Below are 16,762 nucleotides of genomic sequence, written 5' to 3'. Positions count from 1 at the left end.
GTAGATCAGTTCAGTAACCAATCAGTCAGCTTAACATCAGACTGGGGCGGTAATATGAAATCATCACTTCTACTAACCAACAGGTGGCACCATTATTAATTTCAATCTATTATTCAGTCTTGTCCTTGAATCGTCTTGGTACATTTTCCCACCACACTAGAGTGGCTGATTCTACTTCCTCATGTTGTGCCTGGCGTTCAGCCAGGAGTGGACAGACTGCTGCAGTCATTGTCTGAACATCAGGAAGTAGCATAGATTGCAGTTGATAAGTGAAATAATCTGCCAGCTGGTTGTGCTACACTTCTACTCACAATAACTTGGATTCCACATCTTCATTCACTGTCACAGCAAAGAGCTTCTAGTGGCCAGTCTGGTACAACAGTCAGGACCTGGAAGAGGAGATTTTCTATCTATATTAATGTGATAAACTGCAGTACAGAAAAGTAGCCCCACCTCTATAGATCAGTTTAGTAACCAATCAGTCAGCTTAACATCAGACTGGGGCGGTAACCGGAAATCATCACATCTACACTATAGAGGACAGAAGTCAAGTCGATCACACACACCTTGAGGTAGTTCAGTAACAGGCATCTTCTAGTGACTAGTCTGGTAACACCATCAGGACCTGAAGGAGAGGAGTCAAAATAAACATGCTGAACAACACTAAGGGAAGGTGTTGACAAGGGCCCTGTACTGCATCAGGACTACCACTAGTAGCAGCACAAATCACCCGCGACAACTAGCACGACATGAATGATTCTCCATATTAAATCTAATAGCAGCCATTTTGGATCAACAATGCAGAGCCAAATGCTATTTTGTGTGAGTCTCTGGTCCCATCAGACAGTTGGTAACCCCAACCAGCTGTCCCCTTGTTGCCCTGGCAACGCCAGTGGGTCCACCTTTGCAGGTTCTGTCGTCGACGCAGGGCGTAAGACGCGTGCGGGTGTCATCACTAGGAGCCAGAGTCACCATGACTACCAAACATCAACTGTTCCCTCTGGTTTGCAGTTAGTTTTTACACCTAAGACGGGTTATAGCTTGTGGCTAAGGCAGAGTCTCTGGTTAAGAAACATGGACTAGATTCATTACCCATAACAATTACCAAACGTACTCATTAACCAAAACTCACCAGTCTAGTTGGCATCACGGCTCCCTGTTCAGCCACATACAGAAGAACCTAGGAAGACATAAGCTTCAGGTTAGTCTGGGTGGGGACCAGATATGAGGAGGGCACAAGGAGGGGGTTAGACATAACATATGTAGCCTTTATGACAGGTTACGTAGCCCTCTGCTGAAGTCAGCTATTCCTTTTCTCAACAGGAGTTCAGACGAACGAGATTCCAAAGAGAATATTCATCATGTTCAGCAGAAGGTTTGGAGAGCTAACACATGTGTTCAGCTAAACTATACAAGTAAAAGTTAACAAGCTGTGTAAATATCAATACAATAAACTATAAAGCACCACTTGGGACAGTTTCAGAACCACAACTTACCAGTATGTTGGAGTCCACGCTGCAATGCCACGGACCACAGCACCCAAACCCTGAAGAACGAAAGGCAAACATTTTATTAGTGTGATGATTGAGGAATCGATGACTAACTGCTGCACTATATACAGTCACTCAGCAGTTCATGTCGTTTCACATCGGTTCAAAGTGAGCTAAGATTGTCATCATTGGGACTGTAGCATCTTCAAGTGACTGGTTCCACAGAGTCATGGCACCCCAGTCCCTATACAGTGGACTACTTATTGACGAGACCGACTGGCCGTACTGTATTGTGACCTGCCCGTACTGTATTGTGACCTGCCCGATGGTGGTCCCAATCACAGCCGGATGTGCCCTAGACCCCTGCGCCACTCAGGAGCAGTTCACAAGGAATAAGGTGCCATTTGGGATTCCAGCAACATGTGGAACAGGAAGACCAGTCCTACCCGTAGTGGGGAACCCAGTTTGATAGTTGTTGGACGAGCTCAACAGTGAAGGTCGTGTTAATCCCTTCAGGAAACTTCATCCCCACATCTGTTGAAATGAGAAAGGAAGTTGGTGTATTTGCCGCAAAGAACATTTAAACATACAACTGGTGCATTAGCTACAGTCACTCAGTAGTTCATGTCGTTTCACATCGGTTCAAAGTGAGCTAAGTTAATCATCATTGGGACTGTAGCACATCCCGGTAGCCATCTTGTACAGTCGGCCAGCCAAAACATGAAATTGCCTTCATCCAAAGTCACCCTGTTGCCTTTATAGTACATGGGTCCTGGTCTAAGTTAGGGCACTATAAAGGGAAGTAGGGGTACTATTTCAAATGATGTCAATGTCTTAACATTTCACCAACCTGGATTTTCACAAAGTGCATCAGTCTCATGGTCTGGAACCAGGTATCCTGTAGAAGGAATCACAAAATAATGTTAGTTATAGCTTGGCTTCTATAAGATGATAGAAGGTTCTTGAATAGAGCCCATCAGATCAAAGAGTATCTTCACAAAATAATCAGACATATGCTTGTCAATGGATCATCATATAAAGCCTGGATGTAGTGACCATATAGAAATGTGGTGCCATTAGAAGTGTCCTGAACACCAGTGAATAAACTCAAATGTTACTCACCAGCACACATTCCTATTCCAGAATGGAACTCCAAGTGGAGATTCTGTTCAGATGCCTTGAAGTCAGGAAGTCATGTCACAAGTAATGCAGACCTGTGCAAAGAACACATCCATGTTAGTGACGTACTGGTCTGTATATTACTACAATAGGCTTTGGAACACAGGACAAGGAGGCCATCAGATCAAAGTTAGCATCACCAAAAATCAGATATATGCTTGTCATTGAGGATCATCATTTATAGCCAGTCACCACATGCTGACAGTCTACACCAAGGTGCACCGAGTTGGTAACTGTAGCGTTGATAGCCACTGCTAACTAAAGCTAGCATAACGTCTACAGGTATGGTCTAGCATGCTAGCTGATAACCATATTCTTAATAGTTGTTAATGCTAGTGAATAATCACTTAATAATCTACCTTTACAGTGAGCTTGTATCCACTAACTTGGGAAATAGATAAAGGGCCCTGGCGAATCCCTTAAAGGTGAATGGCAGACAAGCTGAACACATCTAATGATCCTAGAGGTAGTCAATGTACTCACGTGTCATTCTTCTGGACTTCCCGACATCTGTCCTGCATTTCTGTTGATCAGGGTGAAGTTAGGGAGGTCCATTTATGAACAGGCAACGTGCAGGCATATAGAACCCGACACGGATATCGTCGCTAATGGAACCTTATTTCCAATACAGTGAACTACTTCTGACCAGATCAACGTTAATAAGTAGTACATTATTGAGAATAGGGTGCCATTAGCGCAGCAACGAGTCGAATCAGGGGCCAAATGCTACTCAGAATCTGGTAAAGAAGTTTCTTCTTCAAAGACTGATTCGGTAAGAGAGAGTTCATTTTATCATCACCGTAGCAGAGACCTCTAATGTTGGGTTTATAATGACTGAAGGTCCGGTCACTCCTAACTGGAAAGCTAGCATACTAGCTAACATGGCACGTGGTTAGCTACTTGCTAACTAAAACCACCAAACTAGCCAGTTGGTAAACGAACATTCGCTTGCATCATTTTACTGCAGCAGAGTGAGTCATTGTACAATAGCAGAAAAATGCAGACATCTCAGTAAATATGCAGCTTACCTGAGCGGGATATTCTCTCTCTCGAGTCGTCCGCATCTTGAAGAGAAATGAAACCGTTTACACACACGGGGGACTTAACCCACAAAACCCTCTCATGAATAACCAAGTAAGCTTCCGTTCCTTCTTTTTCTTCTATGGTATAATGGCGTTCGCAACATTGTGCATTCCGCCACCTACTGTGCGGGTGGATAATAACGATCACGAAAAGGAAAACATTCGGGAACAAATAAAATATCATACAAACAACCAAACAATAAATTAACTAAATAAAATCAACCTGCTTTTCTATAAAAACCTCATTCTCACCAGGTCCAACACAGCCTCAGAAGCCTCCTGGGAGGGCAAGACCTGTAGTGCTTCTGCTGTAAAGTCTTCAAGCCCCAAAATCTTCTTGGCTGCAGCAGATATGAAACCCAGCTAATTGGACTTCTTGGACACTTGGACTGCAGCTATTCCTCCTTTGGCAGGCGCCCTGCTCCGAAGGTCAATACATGTTACTTCTGACGTGGACAATTTTCCAGATTAGTGCATGTTTCTTCTGTTCTTCATCGACCCAATTAACCAAAATAACAGCGCTTCTAGTCACCTTGATTTAATCCACATTTCCCACTGCTTTCTTCACAGTCCTACAAATGGATTTCCCAAATTAATCTCCTTGTCCAAAAAAATAGTCCATTATTGGACCAGTGTTTGTCTTCTACTACAACTTTTGCTAGTTTTGTTCCATTCTTTGATTTCATCAACTGTCTCCATTTCCTCGTAATTTGACCCGTCTCTCTCTCTCACACACACACACACACACACACCAGGAGCTACTCAACAAACAGGACATTCCTGGATCACTGAGTAGAGAGACCATAGGAGAGGTGAGAACACAGTACCCACCTATACACACACACTTAATGTCTGGATGACATTAAGACCCACCACTGGTGTATCATCGGCTGCAGTGCTGTGACAGGAGAGAACCTACTGACTGGAGTAGACTGGCTACTGGATGACATCGCTGCACGCGTCTTCACTGCAGATTAACATCCTGGGTGTTGCATTAATAAAACACATCTGAAGAAGCTTCAGTGTTTCTCAACCTCCGCTCTGTGGGATGTTGTTAGCTGACAACATAATCACTTCTATAATGATAGTTTTAGGGGAAGTTTCCCAGACAGATGCTTCTCAGTCCAGGACCAGGGTTAATTGGTTTCCAGTCTGGGTACCAGGACTAGGGTTAATTGGTTTCCAGTCTGGGTACCAGGACTAGGGTTAATTGGTTTCCAGTCTGGGTACCAAGACTAGGGTTAATTGGTTTCCAGTCCAGGACTAGGGTTAATTGGTTTCCAGTCCAGGACTAGGGTTAATTGGTTTCCAGTCTGGGTACCAGGACTAGGGTTAATTGGTTTCCAGTCTGGGTACCAGGACCAGGGTTAATTGGTTTCCAGTCTGGTCCTGGGTACCAGGACTAGGGTTAATTGGTTTCCAGTCTGGGTACCAGGACTAGGGTTAATTGGTTTCCTGTCTGGGTACCAAGACTAGGGTTAATTGGTTTCCAGTCCAGGACCAGGGTTAATTGGTTTCCAGTCCAGGACTAGGGTTAATTGGTTTCCAGTCTGGGTACCAGGACCAGGGTTAATTGGTTTCCAGTCTGGGTACCAGGACTAGGGTTAATTGGTTTCCAGTCTGGGTACCAGGACTAGGGTTAATTGGTTTCCAGTCTGGGTACCAAGACTAGGGTTAATTGGTTTCCAGTCCAGGACTAGGGTTAATTGGTTTCCAGTCCAGGACTAGGGTTAATTGGTTTCCAGTCTGGGTACCAGGACCAGGGTTAATTGGTTTCCAGTCTGGTCCTGGGTACCAGGACTAGGGTTAATTGGTTTCCAGTCTGGGTACCAGGACTAGGGTTAATTGGTTTCCTGTCTGGGTACCAAGACTAGGGTTAATTGGTTTCCAGTCCAGGACCAGGGTTAATTGGTTTCCAGTCCAGGACTAGGGTTAATTGGTTTCCAGTCTGGGTACCAGGACCAGGGTTAATTGGTTTCCAGTCTGGGTACCAGGACTAGGGTTAATTGGTTTCCAGTCTGGGTACCAGGACTAGGGTTAATTGGTTTCCAGTCTGGGTACCAAGACTAGGGTTAATTGGTTTCCAGTCCAGGACTAGGGTTAATTGGTTTCCAGTCCAGGACTAGGGTTAATTGGTTTCCAGTCTGGGTACCAGGACTAGGGTTAATTGGTTTCCAGTCTGGGTACCAGGACCAGGGTTAATTGGTTTCCAGTCTGGTCCTGGGTACCAGGACTAGGGTTAATTGGTTTCCAGTCTGGGTACCAGGACTAGGGTTAATTGGTTTCCTGTCTGGGTACCAAGACTAGGGTTAATTGGTTTCCAGTCCAGGACCAGGGTTAATTGGTTTCCAGTCCAGGACTAGGGTTAATTGGTTTCCAGTCTGGGTACCAGGACTAGGGGTTAATTGGTTTCCAGTCTGGGTACCAGTGTGTTTGTGACATCATGCCCCTGTACTGCTTGTCATGTCAAACAACAAGGAGGGGGATGACATCACAAAGCAGGAACACATTTTTAGAAAGCTTGAAATGTCCGTGGTCTAATTGACTCAAAGACCAAAACGCACATCAGCGTTTTGATTGAACTCAAACCAATGAGTTTGCGGTTGTTTATGAAAATGAGTTGGCTGACTCAGTGATGCTGCTGTGTTGTACACCTGTCAGATCTGTTAGGCTGCTACTAGACAGTAGCATCATACTGAGTGATGTGTACAGCGGTTGGTTGGTTTTCTGCCAACCAGTGCCTCACTTCAATGCATCTGTTATTAAAATTCACTCCCCCCACCATGTTTAATGTTGGTGTGTCACTGTTCATTAAATTCAGTCACCCCACCATGTTCAGTGTTGGTGTATAACTATATTAAATTCAGTCACCCTACCATGATTAGTGTTGGTATATAACTATATTAAATTCAGTCACCCCACCATGGTTAGTGTTGGTGTGTCACTGTTCATTAAATTCAGTCACTCCACCATGGTTAGTGTTGCTGTATAACTGTATATTAACTTCAGTCACCCCACCATGGTTAGTGTTGGTGTGTAACTGTATATTAAATTCAGTCACCCCACCATGGTTAGTGTTGGTGTATAACTGTATATTAAATTCAGTCACTCCACCATGGTTAGTGTTGGTGTATAACTGTATATTAACTTCAGTCACCCCACCATGGTTAGTGTTGGTGTATAACTGTATATTAAATTCAGTCACCCCACCATGGTTAGTGTTGGTGTATAACTGTATATTAAATTCAGTCACCCCACCATGGTTAGTGTTGGTGTATAACTGTATATTAACTTCAGTCACCCCACCATGGTTAGTGTTGGTGTATAACTGTATATTAAATTCAGTCACCCCACCATGGTTAGTGTTGGTGTGTAACGGTTTGACTTCATGTCTTGAAAAGGTTTTAATTTCATGACTACAGAATAACAGCATAAAATACAGTTTTCCAGGGAGTTCTAGAAACCAGTTGAAGGACAACACCGTCCAAAAACCATTTCCTGGTATTTGCTTCATTAGTCCATTGTGACATCGTCCCAAAATGTTTTGCTTATCAACAATCAGGTTCTCAAGATATGGAACTTTCAAAATCCATGAATCCCCCATATGATGCATTTTGCAAATACCAAAAGACCGTTTTGGGGTGGAATTTTCCTTTAAGGAAAGGATGCATCAGTCAGGTGAAAGGTTGTTTGACACCATGTCCAATGTCAGACGAAGACCTTTTGAATGCCACAGAAAATGCCATCCATCTGAGTGATTAAAGGAATTTTATACCAATAATCATATTTTTTATATACATTGTCGCATACACTAATAGTCTTTATTCCTGATCAAATTTTGCCGAACCACTGTATGGCCGAAATTATAGGACTGTCGCATTCTGCTGCACTATCCCAGTTCACCACTAGAGGCATACAGGTATTCTATCCAGTGTTGTTCTGCTGCACTATCCCAGTTCACCACTAGAGACATACAGGTATTCTATCCAGTGTTGTTCTGCTGCACTATCCCAGTTCACCACTAGAGACATACAGGTATTCTATCCAGTGTTGTTCTGCTGCACTATCCCAGTTCACCACTAGAGACATACAGGTATTCTATCCAGTGTTGTTCTGTGGCACTATCCCAGTTCACCACTAGAGACATACAGGTATTCTATCCAGTGTTGTTCTGCTGCACTATCCCAGTTCACCACTAGAGACATACAGGTATTCTATCCAGTGGTGTTCTGCTGCACTATCCCAGTTCACCACTAGAGACATCCAGTGGTGTTCTGCTGCACTATCCCAGTTCACCACTAGAGACATACAGGTATTGTATCCAGTGGTGTTCTGCTGCACTATCCCAGTTCACCACTAGAGACATACAGGTATTGTATCCAGTGGTGTTCTGCTGCACTATCCCAGTTCACCACTAGAGACATACAGGTATTCTATCCAGTGGTGTTCTGCTGCACTATCCCAGTTCACCACTAGAGACATACAGGTATTCTATCCAGTGTTGTTCTGTGGCACTATCCCAGTTCACCACTAGAGACATATAGGTATTGTATCCAGTGTTGTTCTGCTGCACTATCCCAGTTCACCACTAGAGACATACAGGTATTCTATCCAGTGTTGTTCTGCTGCACTATCCCAGTTCACCACTAGAGACACAGGTATTCTATCCAGTGGTGTTCTGCTGCACTATCCCAGTTCACCACTAGAGACATCCAGTGGTGTTCTGCTGCACTATCCCAGTTCACCACTAGAGACATACAGGTATTCTATCCAGTGTTGTTCTGCTGCACTATCCCAGTTCACCACTAGAGACATACAGGTATTGTATCCAGTGTTGTTCTGTGGCACTATCCCAGTTCACCACTAGAGACATACAGGTATTGTATCCAGTGTTGTTCTGTGGCACTATCCCAGTTCACCACTAGAGACATACAGGTATTCTATCCAGTGGTGTTCTGCTGCACTATCCCAGTTCACCACCAGAGACATACAGGTATTCTATCCAGTGGTGTTCTGCTGCACTATCCCAGTTCACCACTAGAGACATACAGGTATTCTATCCAGTGGTGTTCTGCTGCACTATCCCAGTTCACCACCAGAGACATACAGGTATTCTATCCAGTGGTGTTCTGCTGCACTATCCCAGTTCACCACCAGAGACATACAGGTATTCTATCCAGTGTTGTTCTGTGGCACTATCCCAGTTCACCACTAGAGACATATAGGTATTGTATCCAGTGTTGTTCTGCTGCACTATCCCAGTTCACCACTAGAGACATACAGGTATTCTATCCAGTGTTGTTCTGCTGCACTATCCCAGTTCACCACTAGAGACATACAGGTATTCTATCCAGTGGTGTTCTGCTGCACTATCCCAGTTCACCACTAGAGACATCCAGTGGTGTTCTGCTGCACTATCCCAGTTCACCACTAGAGACATACAGGTATTCTATCCAGTGTTGTTCTGCTGCACTATCCCAGTTCACCACTAGAGACATACAGGTATTCTATCCAGTGTTGTTCTGCTGCACTATCCCAGTTCACCACTAGAGACATACAGGTATTGTATCCAGTGTTGTTCTGTGGCACTATCCCAGTTCACCACTAGAGACATACAGGTATTGTATCCAGTGTTGTTCTGTGGCACTATCCCAGTTCACCACTAGAGACATACAGGTATTCTATCCAGTGGTGTTCTGCTGCACTATCCCAGTTCACCACCAGAGACATACAGGTATTCTATCCAGTGGTGTTCTGCTGCACTATCCCAGTTCACCACTAGAGACATACAGGTATTCTATCCAGTGGTGTTCTGCTGCACTATCCCAGTTCACCACCAGAGACATACAGGTATTCTATCCAGTGGTGTTCTGCTGCACTATCCCAGTTCACCACCAGAGACATACAGGTATTCTATCCAGTGGTGTTCTGCTGCACTATCCCAGTTCACCACTAGAGACATACAGGTATTGTATCCAGTGTTGTTCTGCTGCACTATCCCAGTTCACCACTAGAGACATACAGGTATTCTATCCAGTGTTGTTCTGCTGCACTATCCCAGTTCACCACTAGAGACATACAGGTATTGTATCCAGTGTTGTTCTGCTGCACTATCCCAGTTCACCACTAGAGACATACAGGTATTCTATCCAGTGTTGTTCTGTTGCACTATCCCAGTTCACCACTAGAGACATACAGGTTTTCTATCCAAGAACTGGAAGAGGAAAGATGTTGAAAAGTGCTTAGGTTTTTCTCTTTTTTAAATTAACATAATTAAGTCAGTTAAGAACAATTTCTTATATACAATGACGGCCTACCAAAAGGCCTCCTGCAGGGACGGGGCCTGGGACTAAAACTAAATACAATATATCGGACAAAACACACAATCACCACAAGAGAGACAACACAACGTGCTTCTACACCTGCATTGCTTGCTGTTTGGGGTTTTAGGCTGGGTTTCTGTACAGCACTTTGAGATATCAGCTGATGTACAAAGGGCTATATAAATACATTTGATTGTGATTTGATAAAGAGAGGCCTAAGACAACATAGCAAGGCAGCAACACATAACACAGCATGGTAGCAAAACATGGTAGCAGCACCAAACATGGTACAAACATTATTGGGCACAGACAAGAGCACAAAGGGCAAGAAGGTGGAGACGATACATCACACAATGCAGACACGAGGTTTGAGACGGATGGCAAGCGAGACTACCATTCTCTGAACAATGTGTCGTATTCAATTAACTAGGTAGACCAGACCCAGCTGCTAGAGAGAGTAATAGTAATGGCATCTTGTTAGGCACAAACTGCCATGGTTTGTTGGACAAATGCTCTGGGGAAATGTTTTTACATCAACACTGAAAATAAGATCTGTGGTAAATTTAGGCTTAAACCTTTTTCTGGGATCAGCTAACGTCATAGAATTGAAGCATTTGTACTCAAATTAAAAGCACCTGTTATAATGGTCATGTTTATTGATCTCAGAAAATGTGGAATCTTCTAAAAGCCAATTTATGATTGACAGGAACATGTGATCGGTGCCATATGGATGGTGTGACGCAGACCAGTACTGAACGGCGCACAATATTAACTGTACAGGCCTGGCCAAAAGTTGAGAATGACATAAATATTAATTTTCAAAGTCTGCTGCCTCAGTTTGTATGATGGCAATTTGCAAATACTGCAGAATGTTATGAGTGATCAGATGAGTTGCAATCAATTGCAAAGTCCCTATTTGCCATGCAAATTAACTGAATACAGAATTGTATTTATTTATTTCACCTTTATTTAACCAGGTGGGCTAGTTGAGAACAAGTTCTCATTTACAACTGCGACCTGACCAAAGATAAAGCAAAGCAGTGTGAACAGAGAGTTACGCTTGGAGTAAACAATTAAGTCACTTTTTTTACTACCATCTTCCCGATTGTTTGGGGCAATCCTCAAGAGGCGGGTGAAAAAACAAAATTCTGACAAAACCATATGAAATGCTTGTAATTACACTTCACTATTCCATAGTAACATCTGACAAAATATATCTGAAAACACTGAGCAAAGCAAACTTCAGAAATTAATATTTGCGTCATTTATACGCCTTTTTTTTCTTCCTGTTAATCGCCAGAATTCTAATGTAAATCCCGGATTGGGCTCAATCTGTGTCCGGGAAACTAGCCTCATGAGCTAACACTGAATTACCTTGTCAGAGCCCAAATTCTTTCCCACTGTAACAGTTCACATTAATACTATTGGTTGACGGTAGGGCCTGTATTAACTCACTTCCTTAACAGCTCTCCATTAATACTATTGGTTGACGGTAGGACCTGTATTAACTCACTTCCTTAACAGCTTAATACTATTGGTTGACTGGGCATTAACTACTTCCTTAACAGTTCACATTAATACTATTGGTTGACGGTAGGACCTGTATTAACTCACTTCCTTAACAGCTCTGCATTAATACTATTGGTTGACGGTAGGGCCTGTATTAACTCACTTCCTTAACAGTTCACATTAATACTATTGGTTGACGGTAGGGCCTGTATTAACTCACTTCCTTAACAGCTCTGCATTGCTCCACGAAATTATGTCCCAACACCAAATCACCGTAAATGCTTCACGGCCAACGCAAACAAATTGACCACGCATCGCCTTTAACCCTCGTTCTCTCACTGATCACAAAAACACATCCCTTCCACCTTAGTAATAGTTGAACGAACCAGAGGTTCCGGAAATACAAGCCGGCACATTTCTGTCCGTCATAACCATGCAGTTACAGACCGCAATTTTCTTTTCAACCCAATGGTAAAGGCCTGAGTGAAAACTTTATCTTTGGTGGTATTGGTAGCGTCGTAGCTGAATTTATTCAATATAATGTCTATCCCATTGTGCTCACAACATATTTTCAAAAACAAAGAATTACCTTAAATCAGCCAACTTCCTATAGCCAGTGAGAAGTCAAGTCACCGTCAAATGTGCAGGTTTAAAACCTTGAAGAACATGCGATGATTGACATCATTGTTCAGTATTGAAATCAGAACACCACATGGTTCATTAAAAATGGCCAAATTCAACAACTACCACCAAGAAAGAAAAATAGGACAAGCATTAATTTGTAGGTTTATTTACACATCAGAACAGTCACAGGGTTGAATTGACTTGGCCTGGTTTCCCCCACTTCCTTGCTGACCAATCAGGAGTGTAAGAGGTCTTGCCGGTGTAAAACAGGAGAGCTAGAGAGGAAAATAGTGTAAGAATTAAACCCTGGTGATACTGTAGGGACTAATACACAAGGTATGAGATGACTTGATCAGAGATGAACCAATCAGTCAGCGTTACATCAGACTGGGGCGGTAATGATGACTCATCACGTCAGAGTATGTAGTGTAGAACACATTGCATGGGTCAGTGTGATGATCCAAGAGGAACAGTCAACATCTTCCTAATATTGATCTGCCCCTTTCCCATTACAACACATATCCACTGAGTGGTCAATACATTAACCTGACCAGGTGAAAGCGAGCCCTTATTGAAGACACTGGTTAAATCAGTGTAGATACACAGACAGGTTAAAAGGGTTTTAAACCACAACACATGGATTGTGTACCACTCAGAGGGTGAATGGACAAGACAAATATTTAAGATCCTTTGAAAGAGGTATGGCAGGTGCCAGGCACACCGGTTTGTATCAACTGAAACACTGCTGGGTTTGTCAAGCTCAACAGTTTCTCATATGTATCAACACTGGTCCACCACCCAAAGGACATCCAGCTAACTACACTCCAATGTCGACCCACAGTTGTGTCACGGGCCAACATCCCTGTGGAACGCTTACAGACCCCTTGTAGGCAGACAACAGGCTGTTCTGAGGGTAAAGTCAATATTAGGAAGGTGTTAATGTCCTCTATACTCAGTGCATTATAATAACACTACACACCTTCCCCTCCACCAGCACAGCAACACTTCAGCAGCCAACCAGATCTAAAGAAACAGAACAGTTTTAAAACCAAATAATCCCCATCTCAGATTACTAGACTACATCCAGAACATTCTGAAACCAGATCAGGTCCATGTAGTTCAGTCATTGTAGCCATCCAGCGGTCCAGGGTCTGGGGTCAAGCCCCCACCCAGACACCCTCCCTCCAGGCAGGCAGCCCACCTTACCCCTGCCCCAGGTAAGCAAGAGCAGGCTTGTCAGTGTCTGCCCAACCCACAGGAGGACCGATGGGAGGCCAGACCTTGATCCAGCCCCAGAACACAGAACTGACAACAGACTGGAGAGTGAGATTCATTCATGAGTAGTGCTCATCATTTACGACATCCCAGAATGCTTCATGTGGAAGGAGCGTTAAGATTCTGTCTAAAGTCACACACCTTTCCAAACCCTGCAGACACCAGGACCTCAAACAGAGGGGCAGAAACCTAGAGGGAGAAAGTAGGAAAGCATGACGTGACATTGTAAGACCTTGTAGTCAGACATGAGATCAGTCTATAGCAGTGAATTCTAATCCTGGGGACACAAAACGGTCAACAAGTGTTTCCCCCAAGAACTGGGCTTGAGCGGTATTCCCAGAGTATTTCAGAAACGAAAGAGTTTCACCAACATTAGGGTCTGATTATTCAAGACTAAAAAGTGAAAGATGAGAATTGAGCTGTCAGTCTAAACAAAGCCTTATACATCTCAGTCCCAAGAACCAGGATTGTGAAACACTGCTCTAGAGTATAGATCAGTTCAGTAACCAATCAGTCAGCTTAACATCAGACTGGGGCGGTAACCGGAAATCATCACTTCTACATGATAAAGGACAGTTAATGGCAACAGATCAAGTGAAAGTTGATCCCTACACACCTTGAGGTAGTTCAGTAACAGTTCTCCAGTGGCCAGACTGGAACAGTCAGGACCTGGAAGGAACAGATCCCTAATCAAACATTATGCAGAAGTACATTAGGTACTGCAGACTATATGCAGAGCATTCTGAAATGAGATCAGGCTTGGTTTCAGTCATTGTAGCCATCCAGCCAGTGGTCCAAGGTCTGGCTCCAAGCTCCCCACCCAGACACCCTCCCTCCAGGCAGGCAGCCCACCTTACCCCTGCCCCAAAAGGACCAGAGAGCAGGCTTGTCAGTGTCTGCCCAACCCACAGGAGGACCGATGGGAAACCTGGGTTGATGCCAGCCACAGAGCACCGGACAGAAGCCAATCAACTGTGACAAAGGTTCATCACAAACAGCATTCCAGAATGTTCCATGTGGTGGGTGTGTGCTGTAGCAAAGCTTTCATGAGAGGTGTAGTTCCCTCAGTGATGTTAATGAGTAGGTAGAAGGTAGGTGGAGTTTGTAGCAAGTTCAAGAGGTGCAGGGTCAGTGAGTGAAGATACTGTAAAAACAAATCATACACACCTTCCTGAAGACTGCAGACCCACAAGGACATCAACTGGGGGAGGAGAGTTGAGGGATTATTAAGTGATATTGTAAGAACTAGTGGTCAGACATTAGATCAGTCAACAGCACAGCATTAACTAATCTTGGGGACCCACCCCTCCTCTGGGTTCCCAGGACCAGAACACAATGCTAGAGAGTAGATCAGTTCAGTAACCAATCAGTCAGCTTAACATCAGACTGGGGCGGTAATATGAAATCATCACTTCTACTAACCAACAGGTGGCACCATTATTAATTTCAATCTATTATTCAGTCTTGTCCTTGAATCGTCTTGGTACATTTTCCCACCACACTAGAGTGGCTGATTCTACTTCCTCATGTTGTGCCTGGCGTTCAGCCAGGAGTGGACAGACTGCTGCAGTCATTGTCTGAACATCAGGAAGTAGCATAGATTGCAGTTGATAAGTGAAATAATCTGCCAGCTGGTTGTGCTACACTTCTACTCACAATAACTTGGATTCCACATCTTCATTCACTGTCACAGCAAAGAGCTTCTAGTGGCCAGTCTGGTACAACAGTCAGGACCTGGAAGAGGAGATTTTCTATCTATATTAATGTGATAAACTGCAGTACAGAAAAGTAGCCCCACCTCTATAGATCAGTTTAGTAACCAATCAGTCAGCTTAACATCAGACTGGGGCGGTAACCGGAAATCATCACATCTACACTATAGAGGACAGAAGTCAAGTCGATCACACACACCTTGAGGTAGTTCAGTAACAGGCATCTTCTAGTGACTAGTCTGGTAACACCATCAGGACCTGAAGGAGAGGAGTCAAAATAAACATGCTGAACAACACTAAGGGAAGGTGTTGACAAGGGCCCTGTACTGCATCAGGACTACCACTAGTAGCAGCACAAATCACCCGCGACAACTAGCACGACATGAATGATTCTCCATATTAAATCTAATAGCAGCCATTTTGGATCAACAATGCAGAGCCAAATGCTATTTTGTGTGAGTCTCTGGTCCCATCAGACAGTTGGTAACCCCAACCAGCTGTCCCCTTGTTGCCCTGGCAACGCCAGTGGGTCCACCTTTGCAGGTTCTGTCGTCGACGCAGGGCGTAAGACGCGTGCGGGTGTCATCACTAGGAGCCAGAGTCACCATGACTACCAAACATCAACTGTTCCCTCTGGTTTGCAGTTAGTTTTTACACCTAAGACGGGTTATAGCTTGTGGCTAAGGCAGAGTCTCTGGTTAAGAAACATGGACTAGATTCATTACCCATAACAATTACCAAACGTACTCATTAACCAAAACTCACCAGTCTAGTTGGCATCACGGCTCCCTGTTCAGCCACATACAGAAGAACCTAGGAAGACATAAGCTTCAGGTTAGTCTGGGTGGGGACCAGATATGAGGAGGGCACAAGGAGGGGTTAGACATAACATATGTAGCCTTTATGACAGGTTACGTAGCCCTCTGCTGAAGTCAGCTATTCCTTTTCTCAACAGGAGTTCAGACGAACGAGATTCCAAAGAGAATATTCATCATGTTCAGCAGAAGGTTTGGAGAGCTAACACATGTGTTCAGCTAAACTATACAAGTAAAAGTTAACAAGCTGTGTAAATATCAATACAATAAACTATAAAGCACCACTTGGGACAGTTTCAGAACCACAACTTACCAGTATGTTGGAGTCCACGCTGCAATGCCACGGACCACAGCACCCAAACCCTGAAGAACGAAAGGCAAACATTTTATTAGTGTGATGATTGAGGAATCGATGACTAACTGCTGCACTATATACAGTCACTCAGCAGTTCATGTCGTTTCACATCGGTTCAAAGTGAGCTAAGATTGTCATCATTGGGACTGTAGCATCTTCAAGTGACTGGTTCCACAGAGTCATGGCACCCCAGTCCCTATACAGTGGACTACTTATTGACGAGACCGACTGGCCGTACTGTATTGTGACCTGCCCGTACTGTATTGTGACCTGCCCGATGGTGGTCCCGTCCCAATCACAGCCGGATGTGCCCTAGACCCCTGCGCCACTCAGGAGCAGTTCACAAGGAATAAGGTGCCATCTGGGATTCCAGCAACATGTGGAACAGGAAGACCAGT

The 16,762-nt window shown here is 44.0% G+C and overlaps 10 non-coding genes and 3 pseudogenes across 10 annotated transcripts; all 13 read right to left on the bottom strand.

Moving 5' to 3' along the window:
• Nucleotides 1-4: 4 nt before the first annotated feature.
• Nucleotides 5-74, bottom strand: LOC135574449 (small nucleolar RNA SNORD31). Its single transcript, XR_010465456.1, has one exon. It is a non-coding gene; the product is annotated as a small nucleolar RNA SNORD31 (small nucleolar RNA).
• A 382-nt stretch (nt 75-456) lies between these two features.
• Nucleotides 457-531, bottom strand: LOC135574426 (small nucleolar RNA SNORD31; annotated as a pseudogene).
• Nucleotides 532-834: 303 nt separating this feature from the next.
• On the bottom strand, nt 835-961 carry LOC135574430 (small nucleolar RNA SNORD22). Its single transcript, XR_010465438.1, has one exon. It is a non-coding gene; the product is annotated as a small nucleolar RNA SNORD22 (small nucleolar RNA).
• Nucleotides 962-1,295: 334 nt separating this feature from the next.
• On the bottom strand, nt 1,296-1,367 carry LOC135574445 (small nucleolar RNA SNORD30). The gene has a single exon (XR_010465452.1). It is a non-coding gene; the product is annotated as a small nucleolar RNA SNORD30 (small nucleolar RNA).
• A 253-nt stretch (nt 1,368-1,620) lies between these two features.
• On the bottom strand, nt 1,621-1,684 carry LOC135574441 (small nucleolar RNA SNORD29). The gene has a single exon (XR_010465448.1). It is a non-coding gene; the product is annotated as a small nucleolar RNA SNORD29 (small nucleolar RNA).
• Nucleotides 1,685-2,099: 415 nt separating this feature from the next.
• LOC135574439 (small nucleolar RNA SNORD29) lies at nt 2,100-2,163 on the bottom strand. The gene has a single exon (XR_010465446.1). It is a non-coding gene; the product is annotated as a small nucleolar RNA SNORD29 (small nucleolar RNA).
• Nucleotides 2,164-12,553: 10,390 nt separating this feature from the next.
• On the bottom strand, nt 12,554-12,627 carry LOC135574456 (small nucleolar RNA SNORD31; annotated as a pseudogene).
• Nucleotides 12,628-13,975: 1,348 nt separating this feature from the next.
• On the bottom strand, nt 13,976-14,045 carry LOC135574453 (small nucleolar RNA SNORD31). Its single transcript, XR_010465459.1, has one exon. It is a non-coding gene; the product is annotated as a small nucleolar RNA SNORD31 (small nucleolar RNA).
• A 786-nt stretch (nt 14,046-14,831) lies between these two features.
• Nucleotides 14,832-14,901, bottom strand: LOC135574448 (small nucleolar RNA SNORD31). The gene has a single exon (XR_010465455.1). It is a non-coding gene; the product is annotated as a small nucleolar RNA SNORD31 (small nucleolar RNA).
• A 382-nt stretch (nt 14,902-15,283) lies between these two features.
• Nucleotides 15,284-15,358, bottom strand: LOC135574425 (small nucleolar RNA SNORD31; annotated as a pseudogene).
• Nucleotides 15,359-15,661: 303 nt separating this feature from the next.
• LOC135574429 (small nucleolar RNA SNORD22) lies at nt 15,662-15,788 on the bottom strand. Its single transcript, XR_010465437.1, has one exon. It is a non-coding gene; the product is annotated as a small nucleolar RNA SNORD22 (small nucleolar RNA).
• Nucleotides 15,789-16,121: 333 nt separating this feature from the next.
• LOC135574444 (small nucleolar RNA SNORD30) lies at nt 16,122-16,193 on the bottom strand. Its single transcript, XR_010465451.1, has one exon. It is a non-coding gene; the product is annotated as a small nucleolar RNA SNORD30 (small nucleolar RNA).
• Nucleotides 16,194-16,446: 253 nt separating this feature from the next.
• On the bottom strand, nt 16,447-16,510 carry LOC135574440 (small nucleolar RNA SNORD29). The gene has a single exon (XR_010465447.1). It is a non-coding gene; the product is annotated as a small nucleolar RNA SNORD29 (small nucleolar RNA).
• Between the last annotated feature and the right edge of the window lie 252 nt (nt 16,511-16,762).

Source organism: Oncorhynchus nerka, linkage group LG12 (genome assembly GCF_034236695.1).
Source record: "Oncorhynchus nerka isolate Pitt River linkage group LG12, Oner_Uvic_2.0, whole genome shotgun sequence".
In the NCBI taxonomy this organism is placed as follows: Eukaryota; Metazoa; Chordata; class Actinopteri; order Salmoniformes; family Salmonidae; genus Oncorhynchus; species Oncorhynchus nerka.
Note: the sequence above shows the minus strand (reverse complement) of the source record. Positions and strands in the feature narration are given on the sequence as shown.